Below are 10,574 nucleotides of genomic sequence, written 5' to 3'. Positions count from 1 at the left end.
GACTTTTGCACCAAAGTCACTATGTGATTGCTGACATTCATCGGTGACAGTCGACATTTCCTTGATTTCGGTCATTCACGGTAATAAGTACATGTAAAAAAAAAAAAAAAAACGCTACAAAACATGCTGTGGTAACAGGCTAGCAATAAACACAAATAAAAGTGAATGTGAAATAAAAGTGAAAAGTGAATTCAACAACAAATGAACATTACAATAAATGAAATTCAGTTGTAAAAAGAAAATTGCCAAAATTAACTTAATAAATAATAATAATATTGCAAATAAAACTGAGTAAAGATTAATTTTAAAGAAAGAGTTGATAAAATTACTAAGCAAAATGCAGCCTCATTCAACACGAAGATTAAAACCAAAACCAACAGTAAAAATATCAAAAGTTGCAAGAAACTAAATCTGATTTCAAAATAAGAAAGAGAAGGGGAGAAAAAGAACGAGAATCATAACGTATTTACCTAACAAAAAAGATAAACTCTATTTTACATACAAACAGTAATTCGTTTATTTTTATAAACATATTACAAAATATTGAATAAACGTTTGGTTTAAAGTTGTCGTTATTATAAGTATATAAAATATATCCTTTAAACTTGTCAATTATTTGTATTCTCAGCCAAAGTGTTGAGGCATACTTTAAATAAAGTGACTCACAAAAGTTTTTCTTTGGCGTGATTTATAGCGGCATAAAAAAGTTTTCGTCGAAAATGCAACTTTTTGCAGTCACCATAAATTAACGTTTCGTGTCGAAAGTAGTTCATTTTTCTCAGCAAGTCTATCTGATGGCTACGTTATTTGGTATAAAAAAGAGAACTTTCATAGATTTTTTCCTTCAAATTTGAGATCGTAGATCTTTGAACGACAGTAATTAAAAATTAATCTTACCTGTTAGTTAATGACTGTTATAAACTCAAGGGAAATAACAAAAAAGGGAAAAATCAGACAAAAAATTAAAGTGTTTTAAAACAGTTAGTTTTTTTAAATGATTAGTGGTTCGAAGGCTTGATTTTACATTTTTTGCATGGTCTGATAAAAGAAGAATAAAAAAAAGAATTTCGTCGAAGAAGTTGGCAATCTATTTCAATTTATGATGGTGATATGCATTAAATTTGTTTGAGATTCAAGTAACTTCGTATAAACGTCTGCTACCTTAAGATACAGAGTTCATAACTAACACGGTAACGCTTTTACCTATAGAACTGATAAAAGTTGGGGGGTTTTTTTCAGTTACTTTTATAAAGCCTTTGTGTTAAAGTACATAAAAATAGAAAATAAAAATGTATAACTCCAGTCAGTTTCTTTCTACTCTACTTATTAATAAGAGTGTATGTTAATTAAGAATATTTATTTAATTAATTATTGTATTATTATTTAATTAATTTTGATACTGTCTTTGGGATTCCTGCTAATGAGTTTATATTTATTCTATTTTATATATTTTAATACAATTTTATTTTTTACTTTATTTTATTTAATTTCCCGATATAGTGGCATAAAACGAGAAAAAAATTATAAATATTAAAAAAGATATTTATTTCAGCTTTAATTCACGTTCAATTAGGCATTGTACACAACCTATTTTAGCTTCTATATCATTTATTTATTTACCAAACTTTTGAAAGAATTTAATTCAATTTTAAAACTAGGAACAAATACATGTTTAGTTTGTTGTGCGCCACTATTGTAAATAAAATGAATACTCAAAATTCTATTCTTAAGAAATGAGAAAACTTCAGTTGTTTGAAATTTCATTAAAAAAATTAAACTTACTTTTGAACTCAGATTAAGAGAATTTATAATATAAATTCAGTAGACTTGCTTGCAAAGTGAGCTCGCTAATCTCTTCACTATCCGGTTAAGCAATGCAAAGGTTATAAAATGATAGAAATACTAGAGAACTCCCGGACTATGTTGATACGAAGTACGAAGAATGAGGAAAGAGTTTCGTCAAATATTTGAGAGCAGCGATTGATTTCGTTAAACATTGATTTCATCAAAAAGCATGTCAAAAATAACGGAAATCAAAAATTGCGAAATACAAATCAAGTACAGCTGAATTGTCAAATTTGAGAGTTTCATTTCTGGGAGTAACTCACACAATTTAAATTTGGATTTCAAGATATTAATAGGCTTAAAAAGAAGAAAAAAATTGAATCAAAAACTTGAACATGATTGAATGTACGAAATCCACGCAATAAGAAAATGAAAGAAAATTGAATGTATAGAAAATCCAAAAACATTGCATTGGATTGAATATAGAGTTTATTAGAGTCAGGAGGTGGCTGCACCACACCAAACTCAATGAACATTATGCGCGAATGTTTACGAAATGAAATAAATTTAGTCTAACACAAATAAGAAAGAAAAATGGAAAATATCTCCAATTTAGTGCAAGAGTCATGGACTGAGTGCTTTATTGAAGACCCCTAAAACTTCCTCGACGTTCTGGCAGAACGAACTGGCTATTACGAGAATGCTTTATTTTATTGCTCCTAAGAAATGACGAAAAAGAATGCTCCCGAGGAATGCAAAATGTTGGGGAAAAAACACTTTTAATAACTTTGAACCTATTGATCAAATCTTTTAATATCGGCATTCAATATTAATACTTTGAGGGCTTATAATAAATTATGGCAATTAGTTTGTACAAACGATATTTTAATTTTCAAAATCAGTCACAAAAAACAAACTTCCTTGGAACAAAAAAATGTATTTAAAAAAATATATATATACATTGTATAGAGTACAAAAAAAGAGTCAATGCATAATGAAGAAAAATTCTTAATTTTTAAAAGGTTTTTCCAAAAATTTAAAAAAGTTAATTCAAAATGTTAAATTAATGGTTAACGACAGTAGAAAAAATATTTAAAAAAAGATAAACAAAAAAATGAACTAAAAAAGTTATGTGAGATACTTCTAAAGATTCCTCAGAAGTTTTAAGATGTCACGTAGAAAAATATTGATAGAAATACTTACTTGAAAGAAAAATAAAACTTTTGTCAGTAGATCTTTTTAAAAATGCATATAAAAGTGGAAACACATTGCATGTTCTTTCCGGCACTAAATGCATTCTGGAACACTAAAAGCTGTAAGAATTTTCATTCTATGAAACAAATTTATCAAGTACTATCGGATGCTATCCTTAAGTGTCAATATTCGCTACATGATACCCCCAAAAGAGATATGTCGACAGCTGAACAGTAAAAATAACTGTCACGAAGAAAACCAGAACTGCAATAACTGGTAAAAATTATAGCTCTCTAGTGTTTAGATATTGCATCTTCTTTAGAGATATGTGAGAATAAAATATATAAATGATATATGCTAAATGCTCCAGACTGTTCTGACGAATCAAAAGAATCATTTTTCCGAAAATGCAAGGGTATTTTCAAAACAATCGTCTTTATTAAGTATATAATGTTTGCAAAAGAGTTTTTATTAAAGCAATTTGATTGAATTTAAAATACTCTCTGCACAAATCGAATAAGTACATGCAGGGTGTTGCGTAATCTTTGCCCTTAACTTATATTACCGAAATACTTTTTAAAAATGAAGTAAAAAAAGAACACATTGATTAAGGGGTTACAATATAATATTTAAGTGAAGAAAAAACAAGAACTATTAAAATGATTCGAATCATTGTTGAGTGATTAACGTTTTGATAGGCAGACGAAACAATGTTTTTTATGGTCGTTTTCTAACACTTCGATCTTAGTTTGTTTCGGTTATCAAACAGATTGTGGAATTTTAAATCTCGTCTTTCACTCCGAATTATTAGCCCAATTTTGTTAAAATTTCTATTTTTTTTTTGGCAAGTTCGACTTTTTGACAATGTATTACTATTACACTTGAAATTAATGATATGTTTTTATGATGCATTAAAGTTGCAAGTTTATATATGATAAATAATTAAAGCAAATGTCATAAGCAACTAGTGTTCAACTTAATGAATTGTTTACTGACGCACTGTTTAATTTTAAAATAATACTTTAATTATAAAATAAAATGGTGCATATTGATCAATGGTACATATACATACCATTTTATTTTATAAATAAAGTATTATTTTCATGCACGAAACCTTTTTTTGTATCTTTAGAAAAAATTTGTATCTTAATGTAATCTAAGCATATTTCAATGAAAATAATTCCACACTTTAGGAAATTTCTATGTATTGCCTAAAATGGGTTAAGGGGTTCAAACATTTTACCGCTCTTCTAACCAAACTATTTTGACCCTATTTTCCAGATTGCGGTTAAACCCTTTACTCAGAGGGTCAAAAATGCGAATTCGTCAACAAAAAAATAATGAGTTTATTCAGAAAAAGTACGTTTTTGCGTTTGTTATCGTAAGATAAAATATCATCTGTACTAATTAATTAACATATTGAGATCAACCCCTCGGTCCATTGAGTCTTAGTACATGTAGATTCGATCATTAGATCAAACGTTATTCAAAATAACTCGCTTTTTTTCCTTTCTGCACGTACATTACATTTAGAAACACTCAATTCCATGAATGTTTAGTTAACGTCAATAATTATTAATAGAATTGTGAATTAGCTATAAATATTGAAAAAAAGATGGCTCATAAATGTATTGCGAAATATTCATATTTTATTTTGAAAAATTTGTTTAAAATTTTATTCTATTTTCATTATATAAGCTAATAAATTTTGAATTTATCGCCCTCTAACTGATAAAGTAAAAATAACTTTGATCCAGTTAAAAACTCTTACTTCTAGCATTTCTATTTTTTCCTGCAATGTGAAAGTGACAGCCGTCCTATCTTAACACGATTCACTTCGAAGTTGCAGATAACTATGATAGGTCGTCTGTACAATTTTTTCTTCTTCTCAGAATAAAACTTTTGTCAGGAAATCGTCCGGCAGGAAACTGTAAAAATAACTCCCTCTGAGTTGATTTATTGTTTCCTAAGATTTAATCGAATTATTGATTCTGCAGTGTTTTCTTTAATTTTAGAGACTTTAGATAAAACCCAATGGCTAAAATAAAAACATTTTATCCCTGTATCATGCAATCTTAAACTATTCTAACTTAAACATTTATTAAATATAATATTTATATATGCATGTCATTGTCAACATATGAGATACCGGTATTCTATGTAATGCCCAGTTATCGTACTGAATGCCTGGCAAAGTATAAGAATTATTATACACTTTTTTTCTTTATATTTTCATAAAATTTTATGTCGTAAAGCAAGTTTAATTGCCTCCAAATTTAAAACAAGTTTATTAAAATAAATAATAAAATTGTAATAGTGTATTGAATTAAAATAAACTTATATGAATTATCCTGCATGTGTATATAAAAGACAGTAATGGACTAAAACACATTCATTTGTAGAAAAAGATATCGGAATTGTCAAACATTATATGCATTTGTTGAAAATTGGAACATGTCCCAAAATATTACACGCCTTACAATCAAGCAATAAGTCCAACAGGATTTGAAAACAATTAAAAGTTTTGTAACTTTTCAGGCATTGTTTCGTATTTAAAACACTAAAGAATAAAGTGTGGTATAAAAAATCAAATTTTGTGTGAAAAATATATATAAAAACAAACTAAATTTAATAACTCCTTTTTTTATTATGTTATTATATTAGGTACGGCTTATCATGTTATGTTATGTTTATTATGTTTTATTTTTATATTGTAAAATCATATTTTAGTTTTCACATTTCTTGTGTTTAAATAAACGCAACATTTTTTGATATTTAAATTTTTTTTATTTACTTAGGTATACAGGTTGGCCGTTGGGTAAATTTTTAATAAAAATTTATAAAATTTGGGCGTGGCTGGTCTAAATTCATGTTGTCCTGGTTTCAGGTTTTTAAAAAATGGTCTCCTTATTTAACGTATAAGTTTATAGGGCTTGTGAAAACTTTGGTAAAAACAATTGTTGACTTATAATTTTCTTTTTCATCAGAAAAGAGTAATTTTTAATTACTAACTGATTTAAGCAAATAGGCGAATCATCGTATTATGAGATTAATTGAATCTTAAAGTTTATTTTTTAAAAGAAAAAAATTTCTAATGGAAAGATTAAAAAACGGTACTAAATGACATGTCTTAATGCAATTTCCTTAAATATTTGTGTCCATTTCCTTAAACACACATTTTGAGTTTTATCCAGATTAAAAATGTCACCGAAGTACCGCTGTTTTTCATTTTACATCAAATTGCACACAGAATTTTCAGTTGACTGAGCTTTCATGCGCATCATTAAATATACAAATGCACATTTATATTATAGTTTTCAAACCGTCACATATTTGAAAGATTTTTAACTATTCTAACTTTTTTTTATTTACGCCGTGCATTCAGGACACAAAAATTATATGATAGCAGAAATTATGTATCAGATATTGTTCCTAATAAAAAAAGATAAATACCCAAGAAAAAATAATATACCGTTTTCAAAATGACTATAAATTACAAGTAATGCTCACTAATTTAGACACTTAAACTGATTAATTTTCTCCCATGTAGCGATTTATTTTTTGCTCAATGGTAAGATCTTTTTTTTTAATCTTTTTATTATGCTTAGGTAGCTTATTAGAACTTCTAAATGAATAACAAAAATAGTTGGATGGCTGCCAAAATATGCTAAGTTGATGGGCGTGTCTTTTACTGGAGTAATTGTAAATTAATTAAAGCAACTTTAATAGACACGTGGTTTTTTTTATATGGAAATATAGTTCAACACATAAAATGTTTAAACTTTTTTTATTTAAAATAATCATTTGTAATGAGATAAATATTCATTTTCAAAAGATTCTTCTTTTTAAAATGTTCTTCATATTTTTCAAACCAAGGAAAGAGTGAGTCTTCTTTGAGAATGCATGGTTTTAATCATCATATAGAGATATTAAGATGATCAAACCATTACAGCTTTGTAAAATATAAATTGGAAAATGATTCATATTATAAAACTGAGAGAGAGAAAAATCCAGTCATTTGGTAAGTATGAACATTGAAAAAACTTACCACAAAGCATATATAGCCGAAGAATTTACTTCATAAACATCTGTTTGAAAGCAAATAAGTTTTATTAATGTAACAAGTTTTGAATTTTAATATTTTTAATCTTTAAATGATTATAATGTTTTACTTAATGTATTGCTAAAAATTAAGCATATAATATGTTAATACTTTAATGAAAAAACGCAGGAAACTCTAGTTTCAAAATAACTATTTCCTGAAACTTTTTCTTTTTCAAATTGTTTTTTTGTTACGACTTTACATTTATTTGAATAGGAACTTGGTCTGTATTTTAATTTTACTTAACTAATTAAATTATTATTTTAAATTATCCGTTTCTGTTAATTTTTTTTAATTATATTGCTCTTAGGATAGAAGATCTGCAAAATTAATAGATTTCCGGTCCTACTCTGTTCTTTATGAACACTTGATTTGGAAGAACCCTTTTTCTTAAAATTTCTCAACTGGGGAAAAAGTTCAAATAAAAAGGGTTTCCTGATACCTTCTGGACAAAATTCGTTGAGAGGGGTCAGAGATGCCCCTTGATTGATTGTATTATTTAATTGATTCCTAAGATAATCAGCTTATTAAGTTTCAAAGAGATAGGTTTTTGAAGGTCAGTTTAAAGAATTTTTGGAGTATAAAAATAGATTGAAGGAGGTAAAAAAAGGAAAAAAATGGAGAATAAAGAATATGAAGTGTATACAAGCGATAGAAATAGAAAAAAAATTGAAATTGCAGTTTGATAGTTTGAAGGCTTATCTTTACAGAAAATGGTAAATAGTTACTTTCCTTCTTAGCTTCTCAATTACATAGCATCTAATTCATTTTATACAAAATTTGCACAATGCTATTTTATTTTATTTTTTAACTGTCGTTCAACAACCGACTCAATTTTGGATTTACGTCTACTAATGTTCAACTCCGTAGTCTTGTAATTTTGAACCCAATCTAGAAAACAAACGAATTCCTGGATTCAGTATAGGGAAAAAATTTGCCTTCGTGGAGGACTTTTTGATGGATCCAACCTGCATTTGCGTTACACGGAGAGGAAAGCAATGAAAGCATCCCACTGTTAGCCCGATGGCAAAGGGACGCTAGCCTATGGTCCGTCTGTCACTGAGGATAATTTATGTCAGCACTGCAGTCGGTGCGTGCCGTCTGCGGAATTCGTATCAACCAGCCATAGCTGGGATTAGAACCCGGTTCACCTCATTGGAATGCGAACGCTTCACCCCCTGAACCACCACGGCTAGCACAAATACTATTCATAAATCTTTTCTAGTGATACTTTTAAAAAATACAATAAATGGTAGATTAGTCTTTTTGGAAGCAGGTAAGTCTTGTGCGTAGCCATTTATTTTTACCATTTATGTATACGATCTACTTTCCATACATTATTGATTTTCTGTTAAACTAATCTACAATAGTGAATTCATATAATCAGTTAAAGTTTTTTCATTTTTATAGCATTCCAAAAGTTAAATTTAAATCAATAAACAGTTTCCATTTAGACCCTCAATGAATAAAATAAACAATTTTAGGAAAGGTTATTTTTCTTCAATCCTGTTTTACGCAATATTCTTCTCATAAATGATTGGATTGTCTCTTGAAATTAATGTTTTCTATGTATTCCTTGCAACATTCAAAGTTATTGTTCTTATTAATTTCCCTTGGCATTTATTAAGACGCATTTATTAAGACAAAATGGTATGGGGTAATCGCTACATTAATTCAATTTAAATGAAAGCTTTAATCAAAATGAATTGCACCTAAACACAGTTGTACTTTATCTTAACCCTCGTTACAGAAGACATTTTATGGATTGAAGTGATAAATTTCATCCTCTTATATCGATCGCATAATAAGGCTGTAAATTTGCATCATTCTTTTTTTTAAAATATTTGCTGATTTTTTTTCCAAAATTTAATTTGTTTATTGATTTTTAAAATCAAAAAGAAATATTCCATGCAAACTCAAATACTTGTAGCGTGTTTATTCTATTTTAGAGGATAATAAGCGATATAAATTGAAAACAGAAAGCTCTTTTGATTATACTTATAAGGTGATTATGTATATTTGCTCTATAATTATGAAAATGATCTTCTCATACTTATATTTATTTGTATGCTTGTTGATCATTAATTGATGTCATACATCGACATATACAATGAAACATCTGTATGTTAGCTGCAGATATGTTTGAATATGTACACGGCTTTTATAGTCATCTTACAGAGGGAGATGAATCAATGTTTTTTAAAACATCGTATATCATTAATATACTATATTTTTAATGATGATTATACTTCATTTATTTTTTACATGTTACTAAAGTAAACTTTTTTAATTTGACCAAGACTTGACTTTCATTTAATTAATACCACTTTAAGAAATCAGCCTAGTTACAGAATAAAATGTAATTAATTTCATAAGTTTAATATTGTACAGTAAATTTAAAAAAGATATGCTATTATTATTTCGTTAGTTATGCATGTCAATTATTATTTGTAACCAATAATTTCTTAAAATGTCACTTCACAAGAAAATATACGCTATTTGAAAACGCAACATTATACTGATTTTAATATTTTAAAAGAACTTGTGTTTAATTTGCCACTAAAGCCCTCAATAATTTGTTATATGTTCAATTCAAAATGTTTGAAATTTCTGTTAAAAAATGGCTAAATATTAATTTATTTAACTATTATTATTGCCAAAACAATCAAATAACTGCAAAAAAGATGATATTGAATATGTTAACTGTATCAAAAAACATTTCTTGATTGTTTTCATCATATACAGTTAAATAACCAGAGTTTCATCTGAAGTTACGATGTTCACTGCCAATGAGAATCAAACAAACTATCTTCGAGAGCTGAAAGTTGAGCCATGTGATAAGGATTACGAACTAATTCATAAATCTCATGAACGGGGATATGAATAACAACGTTTACGCAACAATATTTCTTCCGTTTCTTCAACACAAGAGGAGTTTCCATAGTCTTTCCCTCCTCAATTGGTGACCATGGACTATTAGAACATGAAAATCTTCTTCACTCATAAATGGTAGCAACACAGAGCTGCTTAGCCAAATAAATCTAATATTTCTTTTCACTTTCGATAGATAGCCCCACAAGATAAACTAATTATGTTAAATGTCTCGATTCACTTGACAAAACACAACTGAACCACAACCTAATGCCGATACCCAGTTAAATTTCATTTTTTCCTATTTAAAACCATGCTAATTATAAACTTTGCGGTTAATTAGATGAACAGATTGATGGCGGTTACTTAACCATAACTTAGAATGAAAATTTTAACAATGCACTAGGGAAATTAGGAAAACTTTGAAGACTTTTTCAATAAATCAGGAAAATTTAAATACATATTGTTAGAATACAGAAAATTTTCTGATTTTTTTCCTGGTTAACTTAGAAAGGGTTTAAAACAGCATTTCATCACATCCCTAGACAAATTATGCTGATCTCAGCAGTCAACTTGAGAAATAGACGAGTGGGCAAGTCTGAAATGTTTTGCTCCTTATTAT

Source organism: Parasteatoda tepidariorum, chromosome 1, assembly GCF_982258835.1.
Source record: "Parasteatoda tepidariorum strain Cologne lab strain chromosome 1, Ptep-v5.0, whole genome shotgun sequence".
Taxonomy (NCBI): Eukaryota; Metazoa; Arthropoda; class Arachnida; order Araneae; family Theridiidae; genus Parasteatoda; species Parasteatoda tepidariorum.
Note: the sequence above shows the minus strand (reverse complement) of the source record.